The sequence below is a fragment of the Schistocerca gregaria genome, chromosome 8, assembly GCF_023897955.1.
Source record: "Schistocerca gregaria isolate iqSchGreg1 chromosome 8, iqSchGreg1.2, whole genome shotgun sequence".
NCBI lineage: Eukaryota > Metazoa > Arthropoda > Insecta > Orthoptera > Acrididae > Schistocerca > Schistocerca gregaria.
In genome coordinates, this window is record NC_064927.1 from 412,392,042 (window position 1) to 412,407,481 (window position 15,440).

The window sequence follows — 15,440 nt, forward strand, 5'->3', positions numbered from 1 at the left end:
CTGTCGAAAAGTTAGAAGCTTGAAGGTTGCGACTTTGTCCAGCAGCTGGAAACAGAAGTAATCCACAAAACTAGTGTCCAGTATCGCTGACATACACTATGCGATCAAAAGTATCCGGACATCTATCTGAAAATGACTAACAAGTACCTGGCGTCCTCCATCGGTAATGCTGGATTTCAATATGGTGTTGGCCCACCCTTAGCATCGATGACAGCTTCCACTCCCGAAGTCACACGTTCAATCAGGTGCTGGAAGGTTTCTTGAGGAATAGCAGACCATTCTTCACGGAGTGCTCCACTGAGGAGAGGTGTCTATGTTGGTCGGTGAGACCTGGCACGAAATCGGTGTTTCAAAAAATCCCAAAGTTATTCTATAGGATTCAGGTCAGAATTCAGTGCAGGCCAGGCCATTACAGGGATGTTATTGTCGTGTAACCACTCCACCACAGGCAGGGCATTATGAATTGTTCTTCAACAGTGGGAAGCAATAAGGTGCTTAAAACATCAATGTAGGCCTGTGCTGCGATATTGTCACGCAAAACAACAAGGGGTGCAAGCGCCCTCCATGACGAACACGACCACACCGTAACACCACCGTCTCCGTCACTACACACGCTGGCAGATGACATTCACCGGGCATTCGCCATACCCACAACCTGCCATCGGAAAGCCACATTGTGTACCGTAATTCGTCACTGCACACAACGTTTTTCACTGTTAAATCGTCAATGTTTACGCTCCTTAGACGAAGAGAGACGTCGTTTAGTCATTTACCGGCGTGATGTGTGGCTTATGAGCAGCCGCTCAACCATGAAATCGAAGTTTCCTCACCTCCCGCCTGACTGCACTGCACTGGATTCTGATGCAGTTTGAGATTCTTGTGTAATGGTCTGGATAGATGTCTGCCTATTACACATTACGACACTCTTCAAAACTGTAGGCGGTCTCTGTCAGTCAACAGACGAGGTCGGCCTGTACACTTCTGTGCTGTACGTGTCGCTTCACGCTTCCACTTCACTATAAAATCGGATACAGTGGAAATAGGTACGTATAGGAGTGTGAAAATCTCACATACAAACGTATGACACAAGTGTCACTCAATCACCTGACCACGTTCGAAGTCCGTGAGTTCCGCGCAGCGCCCCATTCTGCTCTCTCGGTATGTCTGATGACTACTGAGGTCGCCGATATGGAGTGCCTGGCAGTAGGTGACAGGAAAATGCACCTAATATGAGAAACGTCTGTTTTTGGGGTTGTCCGGATACCTCTTATCACATAGTGTGTGTAATGGTATCTTAGATAACAGTCTGAGATTGAAAGTAATAAACTATATGGAACAGAACTCCGATCATGTGAAACCGAGCTCTCGCTTTTCTCACATGATTTCCTTAAAGTCGTGGATTAAGGCAGTCATGGACATTCAGTATTCCTCGACTTTTGACAAGCATTTGATTCAGTACCACACCAACGATTATTATCAAAAGTACCATTATCTTGACGGTGAAACAGTAATTGTGAACTGACTGAGATTCCTAAAAAGGTAGCGGGCTGCATGTTGTCTTGCATAGAGTCGTCGACAGAAGTAGATGTAACTTCAGCCATTCTCCGGTGAAGCGTATTGCGATCCTTGCTGTCATACTATCTGTTAATAACCTAGCTGGCAAAATTAATAGCAACCTTTGGTTCTTGCAGATAGTGTGGTTATTTTTAATGAAGTGCTCTCTCAAAAGCGCTACAAAAACTTCACAAGCTTTAGAAATGTTATAAAGATTGTCAATTTGCTTCAAGTATCCAGAAATATAAAATTATTCATTTCACAAAACGAAACAACATAGTAGCCTACGACTACAACATCAATTATTCACAGTTGTAATCAGTAAACTCATACAAATGTCTCTGTGGAACAGTTTATAGAGATATGAAACGGAATGATCACCTAGGCTCAGTCTTAGGTAAGACAGTTGACAGACTTACAGTGTACTTACTTACAGTCTGCTACTTACAGTCAGTCTACTTACTTACAATCAGTCTACAAAAGATGCTGCTTTCAAATCACTTATGCGTCCTACTCTATAATAGTGCTTACGTGTGTGGGACGCATATCAAACCGGACTAATAGGGAATATTGAAATTATAGAAAGAAGAATGACAAAATTTGTCACAGGTTCCTTGAGAACAAATCTTAAGCGAAGAATTTTTAGAAATTCTGCAGTCTCTTACGAATCGTATCGTGAAACAATATTGTACTAATTATAGCTGGCAAGAGATAATTAAGCAGTCATACTTATCACACTCTGAATGCGATTGCAACGAGTCGATATGCTAACCTGTGGTAGCATGCTAAGTGCCCTCTGCTACACACTTCACAGAGGTTTGCAGAATGTGTCTCTAGATGTAACTGAAAGGTAATGATGTTCTCCGCCATCGGCATTCTTGCTGGGAAATGGACGACAGTAATCACCGGTCGCAAGGTTAGTAACCTTTCTTCGCGGTGCTAGTATCATACGTTACTAAAACACAAAATGGCTCTAAGCACTATGGGACTTAACATCTGAGGTCATCAGTCCCCTAGACATAGAACAACCTAAACCTAACTAACCTAAGGACATCACACACATCCATGCCCGAGGATGTATTCGAACCAGCGACCATAGCAGCAGCGAACTCAAACACACTACGTATCCAATGAACGCCAGAGCATTCTGGCAGTTCAAAACCATTGGTGCGCGAATGATGCATCATTATCGAACACATCGTCATCAACATGAAGGATTAAACCATCTCTGGTTTCTTCCACTCTGAAGCATTATCCCGTGTTCGTCTTTTCTTTGGCCGACCTATCTCCATGCCGTCCTTCATTGTGTTGGCTTACACTCCATAAGTGGTTTAGGTGTTTCTAATTAAAAGCTCCTTCCATTTGTTCCTGTATTTCCCTCTTCTTCGTTTAGAATAAATGCATCTAGTTCTTTCATGATATTCTTCATAATGAGTGAAACTACTCCAATTGTACTAGTCAAATTATTTATCTAGCTAAAATCGTCTATACGGCCCAGATTTCAGAACGTAAATCCCTTCTTAAGGCACCACAAAAAATATAGACTACTGACAAGGATTCTTCATAAAATTAATTAACATTAAAAAGGCCCATACGGATGTCAGCATCAGGTCATACCAAGATTTATCGCGTAGTCGTCTTGTAAAAAGAGCATAAAATTTATCAAGTAGCATACGAGATCCATCTGTCACGTATACGGACACCCAGGCGTCTCATTGCAGTTCGCGCGTAAGTCCGTTGACCGGACTTCCTGGACTTCCACGGTATGCGGCGAGCTCTGGGCACTTATATGGTAAGTTACCTTTGAGGTTCATAAATTGACATTTTACGGCTTTTAAACCTTCATTTTAATTTTTCAAGTCTATACCAAATGTCTAGTCGTTGGCACTTAGTTCACAGGATACATTAATCTGACATGTGTAAGTGGGCTGTTTAGCTTTTTATATTGGTAACGACATGGAACGCTCTATATGAAAATCACTGGCTGTGCTGTGTGCAGTCTGTGGCTGGGTGGCATTGTTGTAATATTCGCCATTGTAGTGTTGGGCTGTTGGCTGTTAACAGCGCATAGCGTTGCGCAGTTGGAGGTGAGCCGCCAGCAGTGGTGGATGTGGGGAGAGAAATGGCGGCGTTTTGAAATTTGTAAGACTGGATGTCATGAACTGCTACATATATTACGACTTTTGAACACTATTAAGGTAAATACATTGTTTGTTCTCTATCCAAATCTTTCATTTGCTAACTATACCTATCAATAGTTAGTGCTTTCAGTAGTTTGAATCTTTTATTTAGCTGGCAGTAGTGGCGATCGTTGTATTGCAGTAGTTCGAGTAACGAAGATTTTTGTGAGGTAAGTGCTTTGTGAAAGGTATAGGTTAATGTTAGTGAGGGCCATTCTTTTGTAGGGATTATAGAAAGTCAGATTGCGTTGCGCTGAAAAAATATTGTTTGTCAGTTTAAGCACAGTCATTTATAAATTTTCTAATGGGACGTTTCACATGGTATGGTTATTTGCTGTTACATTCACGGTTTCTTCGATTAAGCCCTGTTTACCCGCTCTGATACCGGTTGACTCACAGAACCTTTTCATGCCTCACGCACACGGGATCTTGCACGCTACATGTTAAATTTGCTGGATTTTTAAACGTGACTGGTACGACTTTCTCGTACACATTCAAGGTATGCCTGATGTGCATATCTGCATGGGTCCTTTTAATGTTAATTAATTTTATACAGAATCCTTCTCAGTTTTCCTTTTTTTGTAGTGCCTGAAGATGGGATTTACAGTGTGAAAACCGAGTCGTACGATTTTACTAAAATAACGAGTTTGGCAAGTACAGCTGGAGCGGATTTATTCATTTTGCATCAACTGTGGATGTCCCGCAAAACGTATCACGTAAAGTCTAGCCAGCTGGTACCACCACATATCTCATCTCTGCGCTTTCTTTACGGTCCATATGTCATTTGGTAAGTGTCAAACATTCACATACAAACAACAACTGGGAAGTAATTTCATGTGCTGTCTCAACAAATTTCCATCTTAAGGCCCTTATTTCTATTTGTGTGTGTCTGTGACCTTTCATCAGTAACATTACCAGATGCCAAGACGAGGTTGCTTCCAGATGAAACAAACATTGCACTAAATAGCAGATGAAGTATAGCTTTAGAAATATCGGTTGACGAAATTTTCACGACAGTAATAAATGGTATCTAGACAGTTGTTCCCCATTAAAGTTTGAAAAGACATAGTGCATGCATTTCAGACCTTGTAAGAAGTTTCCCTCCAGTATGAGGCAACAATATGACAAGTAGGGAGAAGATGTTGAAAGCGTTAAACTCTTGGGATCACACAATGATAATAAATTTAGCGGGCGAAGCAGGTCGCAGAACTGCTGAAGCGTCTAAGCTAACCTTTATCTGCAATGCAAGTGTTCTCAGACACAAGTCAATAAAAATAAAACAGATAGCTTACTTCGCTCATTTTCGTTCCACAGCACTCTAAGAGTTCATTTTTTTGTACATTGAGCGAAAGTAAAGTTTCCCGAGTCCTTCTGATGAGAACTCAAGGAAGTACTGTGAAGGCCCATTGAAGGATCTAGCTGTACAAACTACCACTGCTTCCCAGTATATACTCCTTTCTTAAGTGAATTAGTCATAAATAATATATCTATTTTCCAAAGCAACAGCTCAGTTCACAAAATAAATGCTAGAAGGACAAATAATCTTCACAATGATTTAAAGGCACTTACTCTGTTACCGAGCGAGGTGGCGCAGTGGTTAGCACACTGGACTCGCATTCGGGAGGACGACGGTTCAATCCCGTCTCCGGCCATGCTGATTTAGGTTTTCCGTGATTTCCCTAAATAGTTTCAGGCAAATGCCGTGATGGTTCCTTTGAAAGGGCACGGCCGATTTCATTCCCAATCCTTCCCTACACCGAGCTTGCGCTCCGTCTCTAATGACCTCGTTGTCGACGGGACGTTAAACACTAACCACCACCACCACCGCTTACTCTGTTAGAGAAAGGTGTCCATTATTCAGGGACAAACATTTTCAATAATTTGCCAGGTGCCATAAAAAGTTAAATTACTTATCAGTTTTAGTTTAAGATGAGCCTAAACGTCCTATTTGGGCCAATTTCTTCGACTCCATTAGTGAATTTCTTAGCAGAACCGACTAATACATGTATGTAGCAGCACGAAGAAATTATTCAAATTGGACGGAATCGGTAGATGTGACGTACACGTACAGACAAACAAATGGTAACGGGTTCAGAAAAACAGGAAGATGTATTCAGAAGAAAGATGTGAGTTAACGACCACTGTGCTCTCATTTAAATATATGGCCGAAAGAGTCAGCCTACAGGAATTGTGAAACGAACCCTGTCATCCAGGATCGCGTGCCACAAAGGGAGCAGATTCACCACGAGATGGGGAAACTCACAGACGTCCATTGTCTATTGAGGCCTAAGCGCTGTAGTGTGCGAGTGAGACTGACGAGAATGTACGTCATAGGGAAACCCAGTAGAAGGCTTCTGTAGCCAAGGAGACGTAGCAGTGTTAAATAGGGCGGACATAAGATCGACCATAAAGGGGAAAATTAATGAAAACTAATTAATTCTGTAGTAATGCAGGGAATTAAGCCACACCAATTTTAATTTGCCATCATCCATAAATTTTCATGGTGATCCCAATAAAACTTGAATATTGATCATATCTACACTCCTGGAAGTGGAAAAAAGAACACATTGACACCGGTGTGTCAGACCCACCATACTTGCTCCGGACACTGCGATAGGGCTGTACAAGCAATGATCACACGCACGGCACAGCGGACACACCAGGAACCGCGGTGTTGGCCGTAAAATGGCGCTAGCTACGCAGCATTTGTGCACCGCCGCCGTTAGTGTCGGCCAGTTTGCCGTGGCATACGGAGCTCCATCGCAGTCTTTACCACTGGTAGCATGCCACGACAGCGTGGACGTGAACCGTACGTGCAGTTGACGGACTTTGAGCGAGGGCGTATAGTGGGCATGCGGGAGGCCGGGTGGACGTACCGCCGAATTGCTCAACACGTGGGGCGTGAGGTCTCCACAGTACATCGATGTTGTCGCCAGTGGTCGGCGGAAGGTGCACGTGCCCGTCGACCTGGGACCGAACCGCAGCGACGCACGGATGCACGCCAAGACCGTAGGATCCTACGCAGTGCCGTAGGGGACCGCACCGCCACTTCCCAGAAAATTAGGGACACTGTTGCTCCTGGGGTATCGGCGAGGACCATTCGCGACCGTCTCCATGAAGCTGGGCTACGGACCCGCACACCGTTAGGCCGTCTTCCGCTCACGCCCGAACATCGTGCAGCCCGCCTCCAGTGGTGTCGCGACAGGCGTGAATGGAGGGACGAATGGAGACGTGTCGTCTTCAGCGATGAGAGTCGCTTCTGCCTTGGTGCCAACGATGGTCGCATGCGTGTTTGGCGCCGTGCAGGTGAGCGCCACTATCAGGACTGCATACGACCGAGGCACACAGGGCCAACACCCGGCATCATGGTGTGGGGAGCGATCTCCTACACTGGCCGTACACCTCTGGTGATCGTCGAGGGGTCACTGAATAGTGCACGGTACATCCAAACCGTCATCGAACCCATCGTTCTACCATTCCTAGACCGGCAAGGGAACTTGCTGTTCCAACAGGACAATGCACGTCCGCATGTATCCCGTGCCACCCAACGTGCTCTAGAAGGTGTAAGTCAACTACCCTGGCCAGCAAGATCTCCGGATCTGTCCCCCATTGAGCATGTTTGGGACTGGATGAAGTGTCGTCTCATGCGGTCTGCATGTCCAGCACGAACGCTGGTCCAGCTGAGGCGCCAGGTGGAAATGGCATGGCAAGCCGTTCCACAGGACTACATCCAGCATCTCTTCGATCGTCTCCACGGGAGAATAGCAGCCTGCATTGCTGCGAAAAGTGGATATACACTGTACTAGTGCCGACATTGTGCATGCTCTGTTGTCTGTGTCTATGTGCCTGTGGTTCTGTCAGTGTGATCATGTGATGTATCTGACCCCAGGAATGTGTCAATAAAGTTTCCCCTTCCTGGGACAATGAATTCACGGTGTTCTTATTTCAATTTCCAGGAGTGTATAATAGTTTAGGATATACTGTTAAAGTGACACTAACAAGTTTTGGAACAAAGATCTGAGTGCGAAAATCTGAGCGCTTTGGTTGATCTTAACGAGCGACATTTCATATAGAAGCGCATCATTAAAATGACAAGTTTTGTAAATATCAACTATGTACCTTTATTTGTTTAAAAGATATGGTATATTTAAATTATCAGTATTTTCAGTTAAGCATCAGATCATCATTTCCTCCACACAAAACATATTGAACGATGACAGCATGACATCTTACTGAATCGTTAGGTAATAGAATATTTGTTGTAAAGTTTAGTGCATAATACTTACCTTTGTTCTTTATTTATTTATCAGAAAGCTCATTGATACAAGGCTACTGGCCGTGACATTCAGAGTTAACAAGGAAATTGTATTGGTTTTATGTAAAAGAATTTAACATTTATTATGTAATGGATGTTATTGTTACTTTATTTAGAACGTGAAAGTAGTCAAGTTTTGATTATTTAAATATGTTGAAATGTAAAATAATGTAGAATAAGCAGTAGCCTATCAGATGGATGGATTCAGGAAGGGGAACTGCCCTAGTCAGTTGAGCGACGGTATTCGGTGCGCTGGAAACGCTGAAGAGGACGGGCAGAGGACAGTGCTGGGACAGACGCAAAAGCGGACTGTCGGTTTTTAGGCAGCTACGAAGTGAAACAACTTAGAAGATTTAGTCTCTGAGCGGTGAGCAGTTGCGCGGCTGGTGTGAACTCAAACTTTTCGCAATGATAACGAGGCGGAGTATCGAACTTGTAATTGGCGATGAGATTGTGAATGATCGAACTGCCTCAGATAGATATGCGCTCAAGTGTAACAGTAACTCTAAACACGACCACTTTCGCTATTAGTTTGCTTTCTGAATAAACATTACTCTAATCAAATCGCAACTGTGTGGCCTACATCATTTGTGGGTCGTTAATTTAGTTCCCGATATCATTATTAGCGTTATTATATTTTACGTTAACTTTGTATTTCGCAAACTTGCCATCAGCCGGACAATTTAACCAAAGGATCACAAGTGTTTAATTTAGGGCGTATAATGCGACACGTGCGGCTCAACCCCTGGACAACTTTGAGCCAAGACATTTCCACGAAGAGGAACCGCATGTGATCTCGAACATCTTTGGGATGTTAGCTCGCAAAGAGCTTCAAAAATTGAGCAAGTCAGTAATGTATTGATCCGTACGCAAGCAGATTATTCTACTTTTCACTCATTGGCGGAGTTGTTGGATGTCTTCCTTAGAGGTATAGTGGCAAATTCTATCCAGCTGGTACTTTAGATCGTCAAAATAGTTGAAGAACCATGCCCATAGCGCTGCAAACGTTCCCAGTTGCGAAGATATCAGGCAACCTGTCGGCCAAGATAAGGTTTGGTAAGCACGAATAGGAGCAGTGGAAACTCTCTTTGTGTTTGGGAAGGAACTTTCTTGCTGAAATTAAGCCCAAGATGGCTTGCATAAAAGGGCAACAAACAAGGGCGTAGAATATCGTCGTAGTGCCACAGTGCTCTATGGGTGCAGGGCCGCTACCTCGATGAATAGTGGAAATTAGAATATTATATTACCATAGTACGTGGGTAACACCGCACATAACATCAGATCTGGTCACTAAGCACCTGACGCTGCGAAAGCCTGTTAGGTACGATACGGTGGATCTAAAAACATGGTCGCGTGGTGCCAACAGTCACGCGCTCTAGCCGTCGTTCTAGCGAAGATACTTTTCTGTAGCTCTAATCACTTCATTCCGCACGTACATCGATCACTTCGTTCCTAAACGCTTACCAGGGAAACATCCCATCCCACCCCCACAGATTTTCTGGCAAGACGGCGCAGCGGATAGTCCGCCAAAAACTGAACTGAGATCAAGCATTAAACCAGGAAAAATGTGTACTGAACTGTGTAAAAACAAACAAAACAGGAACAGTGAACGTTCCAACCTCAAAATGTGCAACATCGAGCAAGCTGCAATAGCCCCGTCGTCGTGGTTGTGTGGTCGCGGTGTTGAACTGCGAAGGGAGAGATTCGTGTTCAGTTCACCCCGTGTGTAAGCGATGCAAGTACGATTTACAGCTCTACGACACCCACTTTACACGTGAAAACAGAGACCATTGGGACCGTTACGTGACATTTTTTAGAGTTACATTAGGTAAATTTTATTTGCTATTCATGTATGCCTGAATTTCTTTCCTATATACGTTATTCGTTGGTAGCAACCCCCTAACCTTTTTCTACCAACACTAACATTATAAGTCATATGTGTCGTGCTGTCTGCTACACGACGAGCGTTAAATCGTTTTTACGTTCAAAGTTGAGCAACGAAAGAAATTTCTAAAGAGTAACCAACCCGGCTCCCAGGCACCCATCGGGGAGCCTCGCTATTGAAAAAATGGCAAGAAAACCTAGATGTACTAAACCACGAGTTGACGAAAAATACTGCCATCGATAGTCGTTTGAAGCAAGTATTTGTTATATACAAGGATACGCAGCCTGAAGTTTCAGAATCTATTCGCCCATTACCTCAGTCGCGAAGTAGTAGAGTCTACATCTACATCTACATACATACTCCGCAATCCATCATACTATGGGTGGCGCAGGGTACCTAGTACCACAACTAGCATCTTCTCTCCCTTGTTCCACTCCCAAACAGAACGAGGGAAAAATGACTACCTATATGCCTCTGTACGAGTTCTAATCTCTCTTATCTTATCTTTGGGGTCTTTCCGCGAAATGTAAGTTGGCAGCAGTAAAACTGTACCTCAGTCAGCCGCAAATGCTGGCTCTCTAAGTTTCCTCAGTAGCGATTCACGAAAAGAACGCCTCCTTTCCCCTAGAGACTCCCACCCGAGTTCCTGAAGCATTTCCGAAACACTGATGATCAAACCTACCAGTAACAAATCTAGCAGCCCGCCTTTAAATTGCTTCTATGTCCTCCCTCAATCCGACCTGCTAAGGATTTGAAGAATGAGCAATGATTCCACGGTGGCGATTTAGTTTACGTCAAGCCCTTCATTTTATTACACTCCATCAGAAAAACCCTAAGGAAAAGACTCCAGCTTTATTAGCTAAGGAATACAAATTAGATCCTGTTATCATGGAAAAAATTCTTACCTACTACGAAACATCTGAAGTTTATATACCTGAAACAAAGGGAAAATCACGAGGAAATGCACTGGCAGAACCACGCAAGACACCACAAAGGGGGTTACAAGCTGGAAAGACGTAGCTAGTATTGAAAGATATTTTTTCTGTATTTATTTGTAAATAATTTGATTAGTCTTTGCAAATTTGTTGTAAGCAAATTTAAAACCATTTATTTACTGTCGTACAGTGTCACTATATTTGCAGTTGTTTTTTCTATGGAGAAATTAGTTACGTGTGGATGTAATTAAAGAGTGAGGAAAAAATGAGTACCTTGCATGCAGAGCCTAAGCACTCTGTTTACTGCTACTGCTACTTTGTTAAGTTTGTGAATATTAAGAAGGTGGTTATTCCACAACTACGAAGACAGAGTCAAAGAAAACGGCACCACCGTTCTTGCCCCTGCACACACAATATGAACTATCATCGATATTTGCTGTCTAAGAGGAGATTCAGTTTCCTTAAACAAGAACTGAAAGTAAATTGAAGCATGGGTAGGAATCATTAGCTTTCAAAGTTACCTGTGCTAGGAAAGAAGATGAAGGAAGAGAGCGGCAGGGGCAAAAAAAGAAAAATTGCCTAAATCACAGTGTAAATATAACAGGGAACTAGAGAAGGGAGAAGCACAGGGAGAAGATGAAAGTTAAGATTAGGATGAAGTGAATGGCAGGAATGAGTTACTTTTTCCGAAAGTCGGAAGCTCTAGCTTTAGTAGATGACACACATATTACCTGAGTGGTGAAAAATGTATCTAGGTATGTGCTGTTATGATCCTTATCATGTGTACTATCAGAGTAAAATCTATGATAATTTAGTCTGATTTGTACAGAAAGTAGGTTGCTCACTTGCCTTTAGATATCAGTCTAATGAACTTTCAATAAAGTATCTCACAAAAACAATCAGTTCTTAAATAATTCAGTATGATTGAATGAAAAATGGTCTTCATTTCAATTGGTTGGTTGGTTAATGATTTGTAAATATAGTAGTCCAGTTTCACTATAACCTTACGAAATGAATAAACTCTTAAGGCTTATGACCAAAAAAGAAGTTCATCCTCGTGGACCAGTGTTTTTTTTTTTTCTCTCTCAAAAAATTATGAACTGTCCGTCTGCTCATTGAGGTGTCTGTTCTCCTTCTGTAGTCTTCGCAATTGTCAATTGTCATCCTATACACTGGTTACAGAATATGAGTCAGGTGGTAAGAACACATTACCGTCGCAAGTAAATGTGATAGACAGTGAGAGCAGGCGAGGTGCCACGTACACCTCTCACAGAAATGATAACAGCAAATGGGAGTGAATTATGTTACAACAAAGCAACTGAAGAGTCAAATCTTCCAAAACAAAACGCAAGAGTCGTAACGTGTGGTGCCTGCGTAGAACAAATAGAAGGACCCTTCCTTACACCTCGCTGTTGAAAACGGACGTTACGCCACGACACAGGCGCAAATTTGACTACAGTGAACAGACACGTTTGTGGTCGGGCGGAAAGGTCATAATTTTGTGGGGAAAAAATTATGGAACACGAGGAAGATTTGAAGGACGGATCGTCCGCAGCTCGTGGTCGTGCGGTAGCGTTATCGCTTCCCACGCCCGGGTTCCCGCGTTCGATTCCCGGCGGGGTCAGGGATTTTCTCTGCCTCGTGATGACTGGGTGTTGTGTGATCTCCTTAGGTTAGTTAGGTATACGTAGTTCTAAGTTCTGGGGGTCTGATGACCATAGATGTTAAGTCCCATAGTGCTCAGAGCCATTTGAACAATTTTTTTTTTTTTTTTTTTTTTGTGAAGGACGGATCTTACCGTTCGGAGTCCAACACCGTGACCACGTAATCACACCACTGGGCTTATTCAAATGCGCATCCTGAGCTTGGACCATTCACTGTTACTATTTTGCTTTATTTTCGTAGTTCAGTACACCTTCCTCCTGTTTTCATGCTTGGTCTGTGTGTTCAGGTTCTGACGGTCTATCCACTGAGCCAGCTTAGTATTAAATCTGAGTGGAGTGCGATGGGGAGTTTCCTTTATTAGTTTTTTCTTCGCGCGCGTTTTTTGTCAGATTGAATCGTCACTGCTAAAGTGAATGCGTTTCACGGAGTCCAATGTGTGTTAAAGAGCTCCAAATATTTGTTGATACACATACTATAGTGAATGTGTCATTAGCCCAGTGGTTGGTATGAATGGTGCCTTAGTATAGATCATGCTTCTGGAGATGACATAACGTTAGCGATAATGGCTTCTGGAGCAGCTGCAATTCGATATTCAGTTCGAGAAAGTGCAAAGTAGACTCTTCGTTGTGATAAAGTAGTGCCACAAGAGATGGTCGTTTCAGCTGCCAAAAAAATTCTACGGTTAATCAGACATCGAACACTGACCTTTGTACTGCTAATGTGAATCTTAGCCGGCCGGAGTGGTCGAGCGGTTCCAGGCGCTACAGTCTAGAACCGCGCGACCGCTACGGTCGCAGGTCCGAATCCTGCCTCGGGCATGGATGTGTGTGATGTTCTTAGGGTAGTTAGGTTTAAGTAGTTCTTAGTTCTAGGGGCTTGATGACCTGAGAAGTTAAGTCCCATAGTGCTCAGAGCTATTTTTGTGAATCTTACCCACGCACCTACATACACATTCCAATTTTTTCAGTTTTTTATTAACAGAGCACGAACAATATATACTTTTATAAGCCATTGAATGTTGGAATTTCACAAAATTGTTCTTGGAATAACGAGAAAACTTCGAAAGTGCAGATGCGGCAGTAGATAACGTGTTTAATATGTATTCGTGTAGTAGCTACGTTGGAAAGTCAGCCAGGAACGAGAAGTTGGATAAATCAACAGAGGTTTCAGCAGAAATGAGCCCTGAATTATCAATGTAGCACAAACACGCCCCAGGCACTCGCAGATTCCAACAGCCACTCCTGTTTCGCGGAAGTGAATTAGGAGCACCGTTTTGCTTCGTAATAAAACTTAATTGCGAGCGCCCGAAAAGGAGACGAAGTACAAAAGAGCTGCACACTCCGTTAGTAGCTGAGAAGCCGGTATTGACCAAATGGCAGAAATGGTGCACAATCCACTTCCCACGGACATACTGCTACCAAACAGTGATCTTCATACTACACTCGCCAACCAGGAAAACACAAAATGGTCGATGTTAGTGCACATGGATCGTAACATCAAAGACGCGTGGTACTGGCCGATTCAGCAATAGATTTCAGGTCACCTTCGGTTTCTCAGCTCAATGGTCGCGAGAAAAGGAACTATTACCGTTAACAAATTATGAGCAGGCTACGTGAATGTAAGGAAGTCAGGCGAGAGATCCTTTAAAATCAATATCCTCTACAGCCTGTGATTTGTTCCACATTGAGGAGCACATTCTGAATATACCAAAAGAATGAAAATTTCAGTAGTTCAAAAGAAAAATGACTTTTCCTTGCCGCTCATGTTTTTAACTTGTGCGCCCAGACTCGTTTCGCCTTAGTTACAAAGCATTTTCATTTAGTGTCCTGAAATATTACACGATTTTTTCGTTTGTATATAATTGAATGAACTACTGCCATTCATATACAGCTATTGTGAAAATAGCCACAACAAGGAACTTGAAACAGAATGTGATAAACAGGATCATCCGAGAACAGTTATACGGCACAGTATTTTTAAAATTGAGTATTATGTCTTTTAGAGTCTTTAAGCTAGAAGGCCCTACGATAAGAGACGGACTGGACACCCACGTCGCTAGCTAGCCAATAGGGCCACACAACCCGCACGTTTTAGCGTGAGGCTTTTTCGCGTCTCCATTACGTCAAGGACCACCCCCAGCCCATGTTAAAAGCTAGAGCCCTCCAGAAATAATTTATAGATCTTACGATAACACAAAAAGGGCCACTACCATCCGCAAGTCTTAGCGTGAGACTTTTTCGCGTGTCTGTTACATTAGGACCACCCCCAGCCCATGTTAAAAGATAGAGCCCTCCAGAAGAACAGTATAGATCTTACGATAACGCTAAAAGGACCACACCAGCTGCAGGTTTTAGCGTGAGACTTTCTCGCGTCTCTGTTACGTTGCAAACTTTAAAAACATTGCCCCACCACGAAAAGTATAACGTTTCTCATTGGACAGACAGAATTTTTGTAGGCGAAGCTTAAGGTTAACATTGAGACCCTGATTGGTCAGATGAAACCATAGCCAGATAGTTTTTTAAACCATCTTCGGTAAATTGTAGTAAGGAGAAGTTAGGAAAGAGTTGCTTCCGAGATGGCGAGGTGAGCGGAGCTGTGCTGCCCGTCGCTGCCCTGACGCTGCCTAAACACCGACAAGGTAATGAACGCACGCGATGCCGCGTTTTTGAGCGCATAAGGCTTCACTCAGAACTGCAGAAGTCTCATCTGTTACACACCCTTTTTGCGTAATACTAGTGTCGATCGTTAATTAAAACTCATGGTGTTCACATTTGCCACTTGAAGAAAAGATCTAAAACGCGATGATTTTTCTGTTATATAGTTATTGAGAAGCCACATCAGCCACTGTAATTTACGACAAGTTAGATAAGTGATTACAGATAATTGAGGGTCACTGTAGACCATTT

At 43.1% G+C, this 15,440-nt stretch overlaps 1 pseudogene; it reads left to right on the forward strand.

Moving 5' to 3' along the window:
• The first annotated feature begins 2,442 nt into the window (after positions 1-2,442).
• LOC126285223 (protein NDUFAF4 homolog) lies at positions 2,443-10,954 on the forward strand (annotated as a pseudogene).
• Positions 10,955-15,440: the final 4,486 nt, after the last annotated feature.